The 20555-nt window shown below is 45.0% G+C and overlaps 1 protein-coding gene across 9 annotated transcripts in view; it reads right to left on the bottom strand.

Moving 5' to 3' along the window:
• Positions 1–20555, bottom strand: part of GRIP2 (glutamate receptor interacting protein 2) — a 498925-nt gene that overhangs the window by 92661 nt on the left and 385709 nt on the right. The gene's annotated exons all lie outside the window — the stretch shown is intronic.

The following is a 20555-nucleotide window of genomic DNA, read 5'->3' as shown; positions in this document are numbered from 1 at the left end:
TTCTGTGCCTCAGTTCCCCATCTGAAACGTGTGCCTTGTAAGGAAGGGCACCATTGTGAGAAGTGCATTAAAGAGGAGGTGCTCAGATACTACGGTAGTAGGGTTTATATGCATGTTAGATAGATGGAAAGCACTCGAGGCCACCACAGTCTAATGCCCTGCTAATGCAGAACTATTCCCTGCCGTATATTTTCTATTAGTTTGTCCCTTCCAGATTTAAATCATGTCCTAAATAATGGAACTTCCACAACTTCCCTCAAGAAACTGTTCTCAATCCAAAACAGATCTGTGCACAAATAGCAGGTGTTTGATCTGCTAAAAAATTAGAGACAGAGCATCCAACAAATAGTCTCAAACGAAGAACTGGTCTCAAAATAGCATTTTCCATGAAAAATTTCTATATTTCCCCCACAGAAATGGACCATAAACAAAAATAAACCACATCACAAAAATCCCGTTGGGGGTGTGGGAAATGAAATCCAGTGTCTCATTTTGAATAAAGGTAATTTTTCATTCAAACATTTCCCTCCCCCCCCCCCCCGCCCCGGTATCTTCTCCACTAGAAGATACCAAAGAACACACAAACATGCACATTCTCACACAAAATTCCCATAGATCTCAGACTGCTTGGCAGTGGACTCTCAGGGTATGTCTACACAGCAATCAGAAGGAAGACTGCAGAACATGTACTTTAAAAAAAAAAAAGTCTGCATCAGTGGGAGTCTTCCTATGGACTTCAGTCAGCTTTGGATCAGACCCCTAACTACCGCTGAACAGATTTCCACTGTCAGGAAGCTTTCCCCAGTACTCAGTGCCTAAATTCCTTTATAAATTCCTGGTTTTGCTATAGTGATGCCAGCATCCTATGCCTGGTCAATTACAAAGTTAAACCCAAGTTGATGTTTTTGTTGTACATTAAAAAACCAAAAACAAAAAACATAGCATAGATCTATAGCAATGAATATATAGAATTCTTATGCCAGGCATTCCAGGCTCCTGTTGAGGTTTTAAATGGAAGATTCACTTTTACTTTAGGCTATTGCAGCACATGCTCTTTTTATTATTCTCAATATTTTGCTCATTGCACCAGAGGGAAAAAAAAGTGTTAAAAATGTGTTTTGCATTTTTATTCTCTAGGAAACTGGCTGGAAGCATTTAGAACTGCACAGGGCTATCTCAACCTCCACACAGGTAAACTTCACAAAACTCACATACATTTACATCCAGGAAGCGCCTACGCTTTCAAAACCTGTGTGCAGGTGTTTATCAGCATGAGTCTCCCCTTGGGAGCTGCTCAGACCTGAATGGGCCTTTGAAAGTGGTGTTCTTCCCCTCTTTTGCATTTGAGATATTCTTAAAATTGCCATCCTAGTAACCGTGCAGTTCAGCCTGAGCAATTTCAAAGTTATTTCTATGTTAAATGAACATATTTACTGACCAATTCAATGGCCAGCCAGTGATGGGCTGACAATATTTTAAACAAGGGCTTAAAATTTCCCAGTTAGCCTGTGATAAACCCACAGGTGCCAGGTATTCAGGAGATAACAGAGAAGAGAGATGAGGGATTAGGTAGGGAGGCAGAGGACCTTTTCTCTTTTGGCTTCCCTGTTAAAAACTAACAAAACAAAAGCCACACACAAATGTTTTCTCATGACAGCATAACCAAGGAAGGATGCAATACCATATACTGAGTGCAAAACTTCTACTTTGTTCCTGAGAAATAGACCAGCACAGTTTTCAGTTTGTAGAATTTGCAGTTGGATGGTGGTGAGGGGGGGGGTCTGTCTCTCCCTCATGGAAAACTCCAGGGCTACCTTCCCTTGGGAAAACATCTTGATAATACCTGACATTTAGTGAATTCCAGAGTCTGTTTACTCTTCATCAGCATTTTTGAGGCCTAGGGATGAGTAATCTCTGGCAGCAATGATCCAGCAGTAGTAATCAGAGGGGAGGGAGACTCCAGAGGCAGAGAAAAATCTCTCTCCCTCTAACCCCTCAAATCTTTTCTTCAATTTGGTGGTGGGACTTTAACTAGGGATTCCTGACAGGATCTTCCAGAGCATTGCTGGAGCCATCTGAAAGGGGTTTCTCCTCCCCACCCCAGAAAGGTCATCATTCAGCACGTACCCAGGCTGTTTGCTAGACTGAAGAGCCACTGCATCCCAGCTACACAACCACCCGCCACCCCAGTGTCCTCTTACTCTCTTTCCGTGCGGCTCCGTACATCTGGAGGCCACTCAGCCTTCCATCTGCCATGCCTCCAACATACAAACATACTTCTTCCAAAAAGCATAGTGGGCCCTAGTTGTCTTCATTGTGTGACAAAATGCCATCTTCCTAGAGATCCCCTGAGCAGCTTACTTAATGCTCCAGTAAAGGATCCACATTTTAAACAGAACAACTAACCCTTTATTATTAAAGCTGCAAGTTTGTCACGATTCCATGACATTCTGGGACCTCTGACTTCTGCAGCGGCCGGTGTGGCTCTGGGCCAGCCGCACCGGCCGCTGCTGGGGCAGTCTCTCGGGCCACCGTGGCTCCCTCCAGCAGCAGCAGGAGTTTGGGTGTGGGAGGAAGGTCAGGGCTGGGAGCTGGATGCAGGAGGGGGTGAGGGCTCTGGGTGATGCTTACATCGGGGGGTTCCCTGGAAGTGGTGACATGTCCCTCCCTCCGTCAGCCCCTAGGCAGAGGCTGTTCGGTGCCTCCGCCCACAGACTCGGCCTCCATAGCTCCCATTGGCCACAGTTCTCGGCCAATGAGAGCTGCGGAGCCGGCGCCTAGGGCAGAGGCAGTGCACAGACCACCTAGGCGCCGAGAGAGGGACACATATCGGCCCTTCTGGGGAGCCACACAAAACTGGGTTAGGGTAGGGAGCCTGCCAGCTCCACCATCACCCTCCCCTCAGCAGAACCTCTGGGCCGCCTCCCCCAGATCCCCCCCAAGATTTAGTCAGGGGTATATAGTACAAGTCATGGACATCACAGGCCCTGAATTTCTGTTTACTGTCCGTGACCCATACACGACTTTTACTAAAAATACCTGCGACTAAAACGTAGCCTTAATTATTATTATTGTTCTTAGCAGCAATACCTTGTATTGCACATTATTGGAAAAATGTGATGTCTCCTGTGCAGTCATGGTATAGTAAAATATGGACTGTCCCTGTAATGGAAAAAAACCTTTCATAACAAGTACATACACAAAAGTGGCGGCAAAAAAATAATAGGTATTTAGAAAGTTGGTCACCCTTTTTAGCATACTCGGAGGAGGAGGGCTCCCCAGCTAGAAAGCCAGAATCCTTAGTCAGGTTCTTTGAACATTAACCTGATCTTGACTAAGTAATAAGCAACATACAATGTAGCAGGTCAACATTTTATAGCAACTTTGCCTTAATAAAAAAGCTTCAAAATAAAAACATGCCATATGACCGACAAAACCTCTTCCAACTATCATGTCTCAAACATCTGCTTTTCTTGCATCCCATCTCCTATCCTTAATCCATTCTGGTTGTAAGCTCTTCAGGGCGTAAAAACAACAACAACAAAAAGTCATCTTACTTGTCTGTAAAGCACTTGCTTTTGTTACTCAGCAAGTAACCCCTCCGCAGAAGACCAGGGAAGTCTCAGATTTGCCACTCTGTAATGCCTGCTGTATGATGGCAGGTCCTATTATGAGCATAGAAAAATGCCCCAGTTATTGCAATTACTTATGGCAGCAATTGTAGAGATTTTAAAGATGTCTACATCATCTATTTGTGCAATCGCTTCTTTCGGCACCTGAGCCACAGAGATTCAGTGAGAGTGTCCCAGTCCACTAAAGAAGCAGGTTATGTTTCTTATTAGTTCCTTTTCTCCAATATACACAGAACACATTCAGTTTTCCCCCTTTCTTTCCTCTCATGTCTTTATCCATTCTCCTACGAACCCTACTAAGGCATGTCAGTTTCATAACCCCTTGCTGCTTTATTCATGGCAAGTAGGTCTATAAAAGACAATAGCTATTGTTCAACTAAAAAGCTACATACCTGCTTTGTGTATTTGTTCCTTTAAAAAAAAAAAAAGAGTTGACTTTTAAAGGCACATTTCATTCAATACCATTTTAAGCAGCTATTTGAAATCATGACTGATGTAATGACTTTGGAAATTATTTGTATTGCAGTAGCACTTAGCACAACAGTCCATAATGAGGGTTCCTATCAAAAGAAGTGGGATTCTGATGGATATGACATTGTTGAGAAATCAGAAGGGCAATTATTCTCTACTGCATGCCTTCCGCAAGCGTATAAAGCCAGTGGAACAAAAAGTATAGGACTAGCAACTCTATAACCACTCCAGACAAAGCATTTCTGCTGTTCAGGGAAAAGTGGGAGAGGAAATTCAGTACCCTCTGTACTTGTGTGCACAAAGCCCATTTACTCTGGCTCTGCACAGAGTCCAGGCTTTGGCTCAATGTCTAGCGCAGTGGTCCCCAAACTTTCCATGTGGCGGGTGCCGGACAACTAGCCGCCGAGGAGCGTGGCCGCTGGACAAGCAGCCGCCGAAATGCCGCCGAGAAGCAGCGTCATCAGGAGGCGTCACCACCGAAATGCCGCCAAAATCAGCGGCTTCTTGGTCGCTTCTTGACGTTGCCACTTCTCGGTGGCATTTCGGCAGCTGCTTGTCCAGCGGCCAGTAGGCGGGTGCACATAGGCGGGCATTGCATTGGGGACCACTGGTCTAACTAGTAAGGGTTGGCATCAATGCCCATTGGCTTCAACAGGATTTTGAGCAGACTCCAAGGACCTGAGTATTTGCAGTCACTCTGCCATCAGCCTTATAACACCAGACACGGCTAAGAGTTATAGCCACAAATGCATTGCCTGTCATCTATTATTGGTTTGGAGTCCAAACTAACGTCATTTATCTAATCAGTGTACCTGGGGAATGCATAATACACAGTTTCTAAAAACAAAACACAGTCATTTAGTAGACATTGAGTGAAAATTAAAAAGAGAAGAATTACTTAGAAATGTGACGGCAAAGAATTTCATTAAACTGAGCTCGTTATCTAATTTGTTCTTCTAATGAGGTTTTCACTCCTTTAAAAACGTTTTTCTTCAAAAACAGGTTGCGTGTGTTTTTCTCCTGCTTGTTTTGGTTCTTTTAACTTGAGAAAAATCAAGAATGGCTGGTTCTGCTAGAGGGGGGAGAGAGAGAGTGTGCATGCGCACGCACGCACATGCATTATGAGCCCTCCCACCTGAGCTGAAAGAGAAAGCCTACTTTAACATTTTGGAGACGGGATGGCATTGTTAATTTTTCATTGAAGTTAAACAGATATTAACAAACAAAAACACACACCCCTTCCCCACAAAGTATCCAACTAACTATACCTTCCCTGCCAAATTGCTTGGTTTTTCACTCTACGATCTTGCCATATTACTATTTCACTAGTTCAGAGGTTCTCAACTGGGGGAGAAGGGGCCTGAGCAGGTTTTAGGGGGGCTGCCAAGCAGGGCCACCATTAGACTCGTGGGGGCCCAGGACAGAATGCTGAAACCCCAGGCTCTGAACCCCATCACCCAGGGCTGAATCCAAAGCCTGAGCAATGTAGTTTCACGGGCGCCCCTGTAACAGGGGGCCCCAGGCAATTCCCTGCTTTCTAACCCTGCCCAGGAGCGGCTCCAGGCCCCAGCACGCCAAGCGCGTGCTTGGGGCGGCATGCCACGGGGGGTGCTCTGCCGGTCGCCGGGAGGGTGGCAGGCAGCTCCGGTGGACCTCCCGCAGGCGTGCCTGCGGAGGGTCCGCTGGTCCCGCGGCTTCAATGGAGCTGCGGGACCAGCGGACCCTCCGCAGGCACGCCTGCAGGAGGTCCACCGGAGCCGCGGGACCGGCGACCGGCAGAGCGCCCCCCGCAGCGTGCCGCCCTGCTTGGGACGGCAAAATGTCTAGCGCCGCCCCTGCCCCTGCCCCAAGCTTTTATAAGCAGAAAACCAGTTACTGTGGCACAGGTGGCCCATGGAGTGTTTACAGCAAGTTGGGGGGGGGGCGGGGGAAGAAGGGCCTCAGAAAGAAAAATGTTGAGAACCCCTGCACTAGACAAGACTAACTTTGTGCTAAAAACCAAGCAGCAACAACCCTTCCTCCACCCAACTCTTTTCCAAACCGCTTTCTAGCATGAAGTAGTATTTTTTAAGGGGGGCGGGGAAGGAGGGAAATCTTTTTCTCTCCCACTTGCAGGACACCTTTAATACACAGAGAGTTTCCTTTTGCATGAGGGACAAAAAAAAAAGTTCAGAATCGAAACCTCCCAACTCATTGTGAGATTATATGCCAGGGCCCGGATTTTTAAAGGAGTTCAGGTGTTGCTGCGCTCAGCGTTGCAATGCCTAACTGAATTAGGAAACTAAATCTCATTTCCAAAAATGATTTGGGCACTTCAGAGCCAAAATCCCATTGACTGTTGATGGAATTTAGATTCCTAAGTATCTAAACCCCTTTTGGTTCCTAAATCAATTAGGAATTGCAATGCTGTGCACAGTAACACCTAAATAGCTTTAAAAGTCTGGGTGTAGAACTACTGAAAAATAATAAAAGTGATCTTATGAAAGTTGCATTTTCCAGTCAATCTGACAAATTCTCTTATTCAGCATTGCAGACTGTACTGGGGAGAATCCAGCAACAGGACAGGAAACTGAAATAGTGATAATACAGTCAACTGGTGCACCTGAAGAAACTACCCTTCAAAGTAAACATTAAAAAGAAATAAGTTATAGTTCCAGGTCGGTCTTAAACGTTATCCAACTGAGTGACACAGACAGTGAGAAATGATGACTAAAATCTAAAGCCATTTCACAGGAAGAATGCCTCTCTAGATACAACAGGGTCTGTTAATCAGTGGAATAGACAGCAGTAAATCAGAGAGCAAGGGACAACATCTCTTCCTATTAGTTACGATCTGTGGTTGATTCTCTTGTATTTGGGAATGGATCTAAACCCTTTTGGACTTTCATGGGGAAAAACAAACACACTCTGATAAGTAGGAGTGGAGGAAATGCTACTATTGGTATTTCTGACCTGGATGAAGCCACAGAATTTCTTGCAAAGAAATAAGTCAAATTAATGACTATTCTTTTGAGATTTAGCATCTAAATTTATCGAGGACTGGATCCTTTGGTTAACTGGGAATGACTGTTAAGGGGCCTTTTCTTCCTGCCTGTCTAAAATGCTTTCCAGCATAGTCAGTCAGGAAAGGAAAGTTACCACCTGTGAAATGAAAGCAATTTCTCTCTTCTCCCCCACCCCTCCAAAACCGATTTTAAAGAGTAAAAATAGATTTCAAAAGGTTTGAAATGACAAAATGTCAAAATAAAAAACAAAAAAAGCTCTGCCCAAACAAACAAGCTTTTGGTAAACGAAAAGTTTTGATAACTAACTATTTCAGTTGCTATTTGCATAAAAATGTGTTAAAACAAAAAAAAAGCATCAATAATATTGATTAGTTTTGAAAAGATCATTTTATGACACCCCCCCCGGCACGCACACACATTCACTTTGAAAGATTTCGACCAGCTCTCCCTAGCACTGTGTTAGCTTGATCATTAAATGAGGTTAGTGCAATCACTCTGTTACAACAGTACATCTGCAAATTGTCCAAGTGCGCACAAAATTTTGAGTGGCAGAAATAAGAGGGAAAGAACAAAGCTCTGTGTTTGTGGTACTGATAACAAGAGGCCTGTGGATCTTAAAACGCAAGCCCCAGTTAAACAGCAATCTTGCTGAAATAAAAATAAATTCTTTGATCTATTTTACCTTTTGTGAACTCACTTTGGATCCCTAAGTGCTTTGGTAAGTCTGGACCTGCTAAAGAATTACCTGTTGTATTATGATGTTCTCCCAGGCCAAATCAACGAGTAAGGGTTATTAACTTGCCATCTAGGAGAAACAACGTCCTCTGATTTTAAAGAAAGAGCTCCACTCTGAATCCACATATTACAGGTCTGGAAAACACATCTCATCCTAAGAATCTGAAGCAGCTCAATTTATTGACGAGAAGGTCAAGAGGTGACTTGATCATAGGCCACAAGTACCTACACAGGGGAGAAAGTTAGTACACAACTCTTTAATCTAGCAAAGAAAGAGATGAGAGCTAATGGTCAGAAGCTAAAGCTATACAAATTCAGATGAGAAACAAGACAGATTTAGTTAGTTAGTTTTACAGTGAGGATAATTAGCCTTTGGAACATTAATGGATGCTCCATGACTTGAAGTCTTAGACATCCATGCCTGATTTCAAAGCTATGCTACAGCTCAACCAGAAATTAATGAATGATGAGTTTCTTTGGCTTCTGTTATACTAGAGGTAAGATTACACCATCATAACAATCCCTTCTGATCTTAAAATATATTAAATGTGAGAAAGTCATTCTGAGTGGTGCTGGTTGAAAAAAAAAAAGTTTGAAATTTCATGAAAAAAAATTGTCACTGTGTTCATCAAAAGTTCTCATGGATTTCAACCCGCTCTAAATTTGAGCTCTGATTCCCACCAGAATTAAATGATGCATTAAGATCCAACTGGAGTAGACAAGCATTGGACAGCACATTGAAGTTGTGCTAAAGTTTTGCTCCTTCTGTTACTAGTGAGTGAGTGTGTGTGAGTGAAGGTGTGTAAAAGAATAGCTCTGGAGCATGGAGCTGAAATACAAATATAAGGCGGGATCTGTAGACCTCCTTACTAGATGCCCAAAATATATTTTATGAGGCAGCAACTATTTGTTGGACAGGGGCATTAAAAACAGAGGGCTGCATTGTGCTCTTGGTTACAGCCGAGCTACCTTGCCAAGTTCAGTGGGGTTCTCTGAACAGAATTCAGCCAGTCTTGCCTTCTCAGATATAGATATTTATAGTACACATCGAAAAAAATTCAGCTTTCATATCCCCAGAATTCTACAAGACACTTATAGGAAACAATGTGAATTTAAGGTTGGTAATTAAAAAAGGGGGCAGCATTAAAATCATACTGCAGAGCTTTTTTATTTTTTTTTATAAAACACGTTCAGTACTTCCGAGAAAGTGTGCTACCCCGCAAAATAGAAGTGCTCCTGAGAGTATACATAAAGTTTTAGCTCCTGTGCTAAATTTTCAGAGTGCTATGTGAGGTCTAGCCAAGTATGATAAAGCAATCTTAAGGAAACCTGAATTCCTTAATTCACATGTAGTGTAGACGATATTAACCCTTGGATAGGACAGAAAGCATACCCCTTAGTGAGTGAATCTTATCCTAGTCCTCTTGTACTCCTCACCCCACTCCTGTGTACATATCCCAGATCAATACATAAGCCTGGTCTACACCGGAGGTGGGGGGGGAGTAAAGGGAAAAATCGAGCTAAGTTATGCAACTTCAGCTACGTGAATAATGTAGCTGAAGTTGACGTACTTAGATCTACTTACCGCGGTGTCTTCACTGCAGTATCATAGAATCATAGAATCTCAGGGTTGGAAGGGACCTCAGGAGGTCATCTAGTCCAACCCCCTGCTCAAAGCAGGACCAATTCCCAACTAAACCATCCCAGCCAGGGCTTTGTCAAGCCTGACCTTAAAAACCTCTAAGGAAGGAGATTCCACCACCTCCCTAGGTAACCCATTCCAGTTCTTCACCACCCTACTAGTGAAAAAGTTTTTCCTAATATCCAACCTAAACCTCCCCCTCTGCAACTTGAGACCATTACTCCTTGTTCTGTCATCTTCTACCACTGAGAACAGTCTAGATCCATCCTCTTTGGAACCCCCTTTCAGGTAGTTGAAAGCAGCTATCAAATCCCCCCTCATTCTTCTCTTCTGCAGACTAAACAATCCCAGTTCCCTCAGCCTCTCCTCATAAGTCATGTGCTCCAGCCCCCTAATCATTTTTGTTGCCCTCCGCTGGACTCTCTCCAATTTATCCACATCCTTCTTGTAGTGTGGGGCCCAAAACTGGACACAGTACTCCAAATGAGGCCTCACCAATGCTGAGTAGAGGGGAATGATCACATCCCTCGATCTGCTGGAAATGCCCCTACTTATACAACCCAAAATGCCATTAGCCTTCTTGGCAACAAGGGCACACTGTTGACTCATATTCAGCTTTTCGTCCACCGTAACCCCTAGGTCCTTTTCTGCAGAACTGCTGCTCAGCCATTCGGTCCCTAGTCTGTAGCAGTGCATGGGATTCTTCCGTCCTAAGTGCAAGACTCTGCACTTGTCCTTGTTGAACCTCATCATATTTCTTTTGGCCCAATCCTCTAATTTGTCTAGGTCCCTCTGTATCCTATCCCTACCCTCCAGCGTATCAACCACTCCTCCCAGTTTAGTGTCATCTGCAAACTTGCTAAGGGTGCAGTCCACACCATCCTCCAGATCGTTAATGAAGATATTGAATAAAACCGGCCCCAGCACCGACCCTTGGGGCACTCCACTTGATACCGGCTGCCAACTAGACATGGAACCATTGATCACTACCCGTTGAGCCTGACCATCTAGCCAGTTTTCTATCCACCTTACCGTCCATTCATCCAGCCCATACTTCTTTAACTTGCTGGCAAGAATACTGTGGGAGACTGTATCAAAAGCTTTGCTAAAGTCCAGAAATAGTACATCCACAGCTTTCCCCTCATCCACAGACCCCAGTTATCTCATCATAGAAGGCAATTAGGTTAGTCAGGCATGACTTGCCCTTGGTGAATCCATGCTGACTGTTCCTGATCACTTTCTCCTCCTTTAAGTGGTTCAGGATTGATTCCTTGAGGACCTGTTCCATGATTTTTCCAGGGACTGAGGTGAGACTGACTGGCCTGTAGTTCCCTGGATCTTTCTTCTTCCCTTTTTAAAAGATGGGCACTACATTAGCTTTTTTCCAGTCATCCGGGACCTCCCCCGATCGCCATGATTTTTCAAAGATAATGGCCAATGGCTCTGCAATCTCATCGGCCAACTCCTTTAGCACCCTCGGATGCAGCGCATCCGGCCCCATGGACTTGTGCTCATCCAGCTTTCCTAAATAGCCCCGAACTACTTCTTTCTCCACAGAGAGCTGGTCACCTCCTCCCCATACCGTGCTGCAGAGTGCAGCTGTCTGGGAGCTGACCTTGTCTGTGAAGACAGAGGCAAAAAAAGCATTGAGTACACTAGCTTTCTCCACATCCTCTGTCACTAGGTTCCCTCCCTCATTCAGCAAGGGGCCCACACTTTCCTTGACTTTCTTCCTGTTGCTAACATACCTAAAGAAACCCTTCTTGTTACTCCTAACATCTCCGGCTAGCTGCAACTCCAAGTGTGATTTGGCCTTCCTGATTTCACACCTGCATGCCTGAACAATACTTTTATACTCCTCCCTGGTTATTTGTCCAATCTTCCACTTCTTGTAAGCTGTTCTTTTGTGTTTAAGACGAACAAGGATTTCACTGTTAAGCCAAGCTGGTCGCCTGCCATATTTACTTTTCTTCCTACACATCGGGATGGTTTGTTCCGGCAACCTCAATAAGGTTTCTTTGAAATACAGCCAGCTTTCCTCGACTCCTTTCCCCGTCATGTTATTCTCCCAGGGGACCTTGCCCATCAGTTCTCTGAGGGAGTCGAAATCTGCTTTTCTGAAGTCCAGGGTCTCTGTTCTACTGCTTTCCCTTTTTCCTTGTGTCAGGATCCTGAACTCGACCATCTCATGGTCACTGCCTCCCAGGTTCCCATCCACTATTGCTTCCTCTACTATTTCTTCCCTGTTTGTGAGCAGCAGGTCAAGAAGAGCTTTTCCCCTAGTTGGTTCCTCCAGCACTTGCACCAGAAAATTGTCACCTACACTTTCCAGAAACTTCCTAGATTGTCTGTGCACTGCTGTATTGCTCTCCCAGCAGATATTGGGGTGATTAAAGTCACCCATGAGAACCAGGGCCTGTGATCTAGCAACTTCTGTTAGTTGCTGGAAGAAAGCCTCGTCCACCTCATCCCCCTGGTCCAGTGGTCTGTAGCAGACTCCCACCACGACATTACCCTTGTTGTTCATACTTCTAAATTTAATCCAGAGACACTCAGGTTTTTCTGCAGTTTCATACTGGAGCTCTGAGCAGTCATACTGCTCTCTTACGTACAACGCAACTCCCCCACCTTTTCTGCCCTGCCTGTCCTTCCTGAACAGTTTATATCCATCTATGACAGTACTCCAATCATGTGAGTTATCCCACCAAGTCTCTGTTATTCCAATTACATCATAATTCCCTGACTGTGCCAGGACTTCTAGTTCTCCCTGCTTGTTCCCCAGGCTTCTTGCATTTGTGTATAGGCACTTAAGATAACCCGCTGATTGTCCCGCTTTCTTGGTCTGAGACAGGAGATCTCCCCTCTTGCAGTCTCCTGCTTGTGCTTCCTCCCGGTATCCCACTTCCTCACTTACCTCGGGGCTTTGGTCTCCTTCCCCCGGTGAACCTAGTTTAAAGCCCTCCTCACTAGGTTAGCCAGCCTGCTTGCAAAGATGCTCCGCCCTCTCTTCGTGAGGTGGAGCCCGTCTCTGCCTAGCAATCCTTCTTCTTGGAAGACCATCCCATTGTCAAAGAATCCAAACCCTTCTCTCCGACACCATCTGCGTAGCCATTCGTTGATTTCCACGATTCGACGGTCTCTACCCTGGCCTTTTCCTGCCACAGGGAGGATAGACGAGAACACCACTTGCGCCTCAAACTCCTTTATCCTTCTTCCCAGAGCCACGTAGTCTGCAGTGATACGCTCAAGGTCATTCTTGGCAGTATCATTGGTGCCCACGTGGAGAAGCAGGAAGGGGTAGCGATCCGAGGGCTTGATGGGTCTCGGCAGTCTCTCCGTCACATCGTGAATCCTAGCCCCTGGCAAGCAGCACACCTCTCGGTTTTTCCGGTCAGGGCGGCAGATAGATGACTCAGTCCCCCTGAGGAGAGTCCCCGACCACCACAACCCTCCTCCTCTTGGGAGTGGTGGTCGTGGAACCCCCATCCCTAGGACGGTGCATCTCATGCCTTCCAATCAGTGGAGTCTCCTTCTGCTCTGTTCCCTCAGGTGTATCATCCACTCCACTCTCTGCACTAGTACCTGTGGAGAGAACATGAAAACGGTTGCTCACCTGTATCTGTGTTTCTGTTACGTGGATGTTTCTGGTACTCTTTCCCCTTCTGGAAGTCACATGCCGCCACTTATCCTCGCTGGCCTTCTGTCCCCGCTGCGTAGCCTGCTCTGAATCTTCAGAACATTGTGCCCGCTGCAGCTGATCCTGACGTCTATCCAGGAAATCCTCATTTTCTTTTATGGAACGCAGGGTTGTTATTCGTTTCTCCAGACCTTGAATCTTCTCTTCCAAGATGGAGATCAGCTTGCACTTTGTACAGACAAAGTCGCTCCTATCCTGTGGAAGGAAGACGAACATGGCGCATCCTGTGCAGGTCACAACGGCAGATTGCTCAGCATCCATGGTCTCTTCCTTCTAAGAGCTCTCTCCAGGCGAACTCCCAGGCAAACTCCTTCTGTTTGCCTCTCTGCTGTTTGCAGTAGGTCGACAGCTGACATTCCCCCGTCAACAGAAGAGCGCTCAGTGGTCGATTTATCGTGTCTTCACTAGACTTGATAAATCGCCCCCCACTGGATTGATCAATCACTCCGGAGGTAAGTGTAAACATGCCAATCGTTTGGTACAACTGGCAGCCTCTGCTCCAGAAAGACCCAACGAGAGAGTAACAAGCCATGGTGAGAAAGCTCACACTGCAACTGGCTCAGCACAGCCCTGTGGCACTTTTACACGTACCAGATTCATCCCCAAATGAAAAGGCTGGTTAGGAAGGCAGCACAAGCCCAGAGAATGAAATGAAGAACCAGTATGAAAGATTAGGTTGCGTCAGGTCTGTAGCTGAGATTTATGCTAGTCCAGGTGTCCTGTGACTCAATATTGATGGTAAAGGGGGTTTTGGGGTGGTGCGGGGGAGAGAAGATACACAAGGTAAAATGAAAAAACACATTCTTAAAATACGACATTTAATAAAGGTCTGAATGAGAGATACAGGCAGGGTTGGGGGATGAAGAGAACAGATACATATAAAAACAAACAAACACAGAGTGGATGCCATCTGCCCTAAGATGAAAAAAATCAAATGAATTATGAGGAGCAGCTATCAAGGCTGTCTAAGATACTGTTCGTTATTGTGCTGATCTTATCATTGCTACGCTATGTCTGCAAGAGAGTAATGAAAATTAGGGCATTTAGGAGATCCAAGACAGTCCTGCCCAACAATAGCCTTATGCCAGGTACATATACGTAACACCATACAATGATTTGTTACTGGGGGGTTGCTCAGGGGAGCTGGGATATTGATATCTTGCACCTATAGGGTATGGTGGGGGTGGGGGCAGAGGAAGTGTAGGAAAAGAAAAAAAAAACAGGAGTAAAGGCTCTGTTTTGGAAACCAAAGGCTGATTAGGAATGAAAATGTATCATTGCAACACAAGAGATCAGATCTGGGAATTCACCACCAGTCCTTTGAGATGAGGTGCCCGACGGCGGTTGTTTTTGAAGCTGCCACCTACCAGTTTGTTTTGCAATAAGCCCAGTTAGAATTTGGTTATCAAGCTACACTAGAATGGAGCAATCCCCAGGTTTAGCCTCCAACTCCAATCCACTTTCCAGCCAAAAAAGGATTAGAAATATTTTGAGATTACCTACGGTGAAGGCGGACATCTAGTACTGCAAACTGGAGTTGTGTGGGAAAATGTTCAATGCAAGAGGTTGCAAATCAGTTGCTTTAATAGGATTTGGACTGGATTTTGATTCTATGAGCTTAAAACAGTGAGAGCAGGAACGGGGAAGAGGCTTCAGAATGGCATCAACACAAAAAAGTTCCCATGCTTCATTTAGGACCGTTTCTAGCTTTTTAGGGTCTCTGTGAAGCTCCACTAAATCTTACTAAGATTTAATGCCCCAAATGTGATTTTCCCACCAGCATTCTGCTTGGTAGTGATATTGCAAATAGTAAATACTGAATTGCTGGATTTGGATTATTCATATAGATGTTGAAAGCCGTTATGTATGAATATATACAGATGTTTCCACTTCACAACTGATCTAAACATACGTCAGTTTTAGACTTTGGCACACAAACCATCCACTGTGCAATGGCCCACGTACGCAGCTGGGATCCTATGTAAGGAAGACTCATAGGGGTTGCTGAATAGATAGAATAAGCTTATAGTTAGGTGAGCAAAGAACCAGGGCACATGCTCTATCCTCTAGCAATGGCCCCCTTAAAAATAATCAAAAGAGATGGAGAATGGCAGATTGAGATGTAGTAACACGCAAGTTAACACAATTTGAATTTTTGAGGTTAGACATTATTAGATGAATGCCAAGATTCTGCTCAGCATTGTACATGGCCCCTCCCAGAGTTTACCACATTGGGGTGAGATTCACCAATATCCCCGGATTATGTTGTGCTGCTCCCATGATGCAAAGCAGCTGCAAACAGAACACAACTGACCCTTTGTACTGGGCTTTAGCTGCTTTACACAAAACTGGTGAATCCAGCCTGTGCAAAATACTCCTAACAAAACCAAGTGAAACACATTGGCTAAAGTCAGGACACATTGCTTAAAAAGACTATGGGTTTGTGAACCCTTTAGCATTTCAGAGTACACGGGATAAGAAAGATTGCACTGTTTGGTGCAGGCTTCGCTATTAAATCTTACAAAGTACAAGAAAGAGTGCTCACAAAAAAAAATAGTATCTAAGACAGGGCCGCCCAGAGAATTCCGGGGGCCCGGGGTCTTCGGCGGTGGGGGGCCCCCGCTCAGGGGCGGCTCTAGACCCCAGCGCGCCAAGCAGGCGCGTGGGGCGGCCCTTTCCCTGGGGGGCGGCATTTGGCTCCGGTTGAGCTCCCGCAGGCATGCCTGCGGCAGGTCGACCGGAGCCCGGGACGAGCGGACCTGCCGCAGGCATGACTGCGGCGGGTGCCGTGGTCCCGCGGCTCCGGTTGACCTGCCGCAGTCATGCCTGCGGGAGGTCCAGCCGAGCCGCGGGACGAACGCCCCCTCCGCAGTCATGCCTGCGGCAGGTCCACTCGTTCCGGGCTCCGGTGGACCTGCCGCAGGCATGCCTGCGGGAGCTCAACCGGAGCCGCGGGAAGAGGGGAAACACTCCAGGGGCCCCGGAAAACACTCGTGTGGGCCCCTGTGGGACACGGGGCCTGGGGCAAATTGCCCCTCTTGCCCCCCCCTCTGGGCGGCCCTGATCTAAGATGATCTCAGAATGCCTCACCCTATAACTCAGTTTAAACTTGTGTTTAAAACACAGATTCTCACAACAGACATTAATAGCTCCAAAGAGCTTTAGGGCTCTGGATAGTACACAGAGCTGGGGAGCCACCTGGGCTATGACCCAGCCACTTGTCATACAACAGCAGCTTCGCTCAACAGCAGCTACAATAGAACCTCAGAGTTACGAACACCGCAGGAATGGAGATTGTTCGTAACTCTGAAATGTTCCTAACTCTGAAGAAAACAATATGGTCGTTCTTTCAAAAGTTTACAAGTGAACAGTGACTTAATACAGCTTTGAAACTTTACTATGTAGAAGAAAAATGCTGCTATTAGCCATATTAACTTAAATGAAACAAGCACAGAAACAGGTCCCTGACCCCGACAAATTTTTTTTTAAATTACCTTTTTTAAAAAGTAGTTTACATTTAACATAGTACTGTACAGTATTTGCCTTCTTTTGATTTGTTTTTGTTTTGGTAGTCTCTGCTGGATTGCATACTTCCAGTTCCAAATGATGTGCGTGGTTGACAGGTCAGTTTGTAACTGAGGTTCTACTGCACCTCCTATCTTCTGGAAAGAGAGACCTAGCCCAACTTTTTTTGGTATGCTGCTTCAGTTTGGCTCTTTTTAAAAAACCTTAGTTTCTTATGAAACATCCCATTTGGGACTTTATAGGCTTAGACTAGGTTATGAGTGGTGACAAATTCAAGGGAAACTCAGCTGCAACTAAAGACTCCAATGTTTTGAGGAGACAGATAATATACTTTTACCATTCTAGAACACACCCCATTAAGAGTAATGCTTCAGATTATGGTTCCCATATAAGCACTTAATTTAGATTCAACAAGACAATTGCATGTTAAGAAAAATTAAAAACAGTGAGTTCTATCAAGTGTGTAATAGATGCATGCGTGTCTCACAGCATATGAAGGTAATCATAAAATTAACTACTAAAGCTGCATTATTACATTCAAAATTTTAAGTGTCCTCTGAAACATCACGTAAACACATCATCCTGATACACATACTGGGTGGAGTCACGCAAAACTATCTAGATATCGGTGTGTAATATGTGAATGCCTCACAGGGTGGATAAAAATCGATAATTTATTTGAAAAATAAAAAATAATCATATTTAAATAATTTTTTCTTTTAAAAAATGAAGCTGTTTAAAATGAAATTTCAATTTATATACAAAATATGTTAAGGCCTAAAACTATATCTCTTAAAATATTTAAATAAAAAATATGAGGAACCCATGAGCCTCTATCAAAAACTTGGCATTAAAAGCTACTTTTCTATGTAAAAAAAGAATCTAGGGAAAAACATAAGCTTTTATTTTACACACACACACACACACACACACACACACTCTTGTACCCAAGAGCACAGGCCCTTATTCCCCTCAGGATCAAGCCCTTAACACAGTACATGACCTATTGTGCGTATAAGCGTGCGTGTATATATATATATATATATATATATGGCACAAATAGATCATATACTGTATTAAGGGCTTGATCCTGAGGGGACCCAGTCAGCGGCGGCTTCAGGCACCAGCGCTCCAAGTGCATGCCTGGGGCAGCAAGCCACGGGGGGCACCCTGCTGGTCCCTGCGAGGGCGGCAGTCAGGCAGCCTTCGTCAGCTTGCCTGCGGGAGATCCGCCGGTCCCGCGGTTTCGGCGGCAGGTACGTCAAAGCCACGGGACCGGCGGACCTCCTGCAGGCAAGCTGCCGAAGGCTGCCTGACTGCCGTGCTTGGGGCAGCCAAAAAGCTAGAGCCGCCCCTGGACCCAGGAGTTATGCTACTGGGTACAAGAGACTGGCAAAGTGATCATAGGCATTGGGACCCAGCCTCTGATTCCAAGAGACACTATATTGGATGAGACCAAAGGATATTTGGCTAGATGGACCAGTCTTCGGACAGTGATCTTCACAGCTGGAATTCATTTGCAAACTTGACACCATCAAATTAGGCCTGAATAAAGACTGGGAATGGATGGGAGATTACTTCTTGTAGTGACCCAGCAACTGTTGAGCATGGGCCATTCATCCTGATGGAACTGGCCTCGTTAACAACACAAAAAATAATGTTTACTCCGTTGACATTCACACCTTCTTGTCAACTATAGGAATGGGACACCTCCACCCTGATTGAATCATTCACACACACACACACACACACACACACACACCACACCCCCCACTTGGTAAGGCAACTCCCATCTTTTCTTGTGCTGTATATTTATGTCTGCCCACTGTAATTTTCACTCCATACATCTGAAGAAGTGGGTCATAGCCCACGAAAGCTTATGCTCCAATAATGTGTTAGTCTTTAAGGTGCCACAAGACTCCTCGTTGTTTTGACTGGTGCCACATGCTTCGGAGGGAATGAACAGAACAGGATAATTTGTTGACTGATCCATCCCGTTGTCCAATCCCAGCTTCTGGCAGTCAGATTTAGGGACACTCAGAGCATGGAGTTGCGTCCCATGCCTTCTTGGCTAATAGCCACTGATGGACCTATTCTCCATGAACTTATCTAATTATATTTGAGCCCAGTTATACTTTTGGCCTTCACAACAGCCCCTCGCAATGGAGTTCTACAGATTGACTGTGTGTTGTGTGAAGTACTATTTTCTTACGTTTGTTTTAAACCTGCTGCCTATTAATTTCATCAGTTGATTCCTGGTTCTTGGGTTATATAAAGGGATAAATAACAGTTCAATGTTCACTATCTCTATCATATCCCCTTTATTTGTCTCTTTTCTAAGATGACCAGTCCCAGTCTTAAAATCTTTCCTCATATGGAAGCTATTCCACACCCCTAAATCATTTCTCTTGCCCTTCTCTGTATTTTTTCCAATTCGAATACATCTTTTTTGAGAAGGGAAGACCAGAACCGTACACAGCATTCATGGTGTGGGCATACTCTGGATTTATATAGAGGCATTGTGATAGTTTCTATCCCTTTCTTAACGATTCCTAACATTGCGTTAGCTTTTTCGACTACTGCTGCACATTGAGCAAGTGTTTTCGGAGAACTATCACTAAGTAGATGGAACTATCACAGCCAAAGCAGTCAATGTAGAACCGAAGAGAAATGTAGACAATATGCAGAATATCCTGAACCCTATTTCTATAGCCTTGGAGAAACTGCAGAAAGATTGCTGCGCTATTGCTGGTGTTGTTGAGATATGGGAAGAATTTCAAGAGACATCAAAGAAAGAAATACCCAACCACAAAGTTAAATTGGAGGCAGCAAAGAAGTGGATGGATCAAGCACCTACTCCACCTCATTTTCTTGCCAATATTCTCAACCCGACATACCAGCACAGATGCCTAACTACCGTTATGATATAGGCATCTAATAAGTACCCATCAGTCATGCCAACCATAATAAATTTCAGGGCTGGACGTGAATTATTTAAGCAATACATATTTGCTGATGTGGGCCAGGTCCAGGCACCAGTGCAGCAAGCAGGTGCTTGGGGTGGCCAAAGGAAAGGGGCAGCATGTCTGGCTCTTTGGCGGTGGGTCCCTCAGTTCCTCTTGGAGGGAAGGACCTGCTGCTGAATTGCCACCGAAGAATGAAGCGGCGGTGGTAGGAGTTACATCAACTTTTTTTTTTTCCCCTTTTTCTTTTTTTCCCGCCTGGGGCAGCAAAAACGCCAGAGCCGGCCCTGTTGCTGATGATGTTTTAAAGAAAGTCACACCACTGATCTGGTGGAAACCACCACCTAAGCATCTAGAATCAGAGTTTACTGAAGTACTAGACCAGCTTTTGACAGTAATAGCCTCTTCGGACTGATTCATTCAAAGTTGAGAAATTGATTGGGAGTTTCAGACGGTCTATACCTTTATGCTCATTTTTACAACATGATGATAAATTTTGTACAAAGTATGCCCTGCGAGGTATATTTTGAAAACTCATAATTTGCTGATTATTGTTCTGGTAAAATGGGCATGGCAACACTGTATGTAAAGTTATAAGATTCTACTGTATGACTTTATGGAGACATGCTCCAAGTTTAGAAAAGCAGGTACAAACCAGTTCCTCACAGACACAAGGCAAACTGACTGATGCCTCAACCAGATGTCATCAAAATCAAAATGGACTATCACCTGGTTAAGCCACCATTCTTTGGCAGGAAAAAGGGTGGAACTCTTGGCAATGGAACGGCTGGGGGTTCCTGTGTAGACAGACTGGCTGTTACCTGAACCCCCTTCTGGAGAGGATTCTCAAAGAGGAGGAAAAGATATAAAAAATGAGGAAGAGAG

Source organism: Mauremys mutica, chromosome 7, assembly GCF_020497125.1.
Source record: "Mauremys mutica isolate MM-2020 ecotype Southern chromosome 7, ASM2049712v1, whole genome shotgun sequence".
NCBI classification, from domain to species: domain Eukaryota; kingdom Metazoa; phylum Chordata; order Testudines; family Geoemydidae; genus Mauremys; species Mauremys mutica.
The sequence above is the reverse complement of the archived record's forward strand: the minus strand, read 5'-3'. Positions and strand labels throughout refer to the sequence as shown.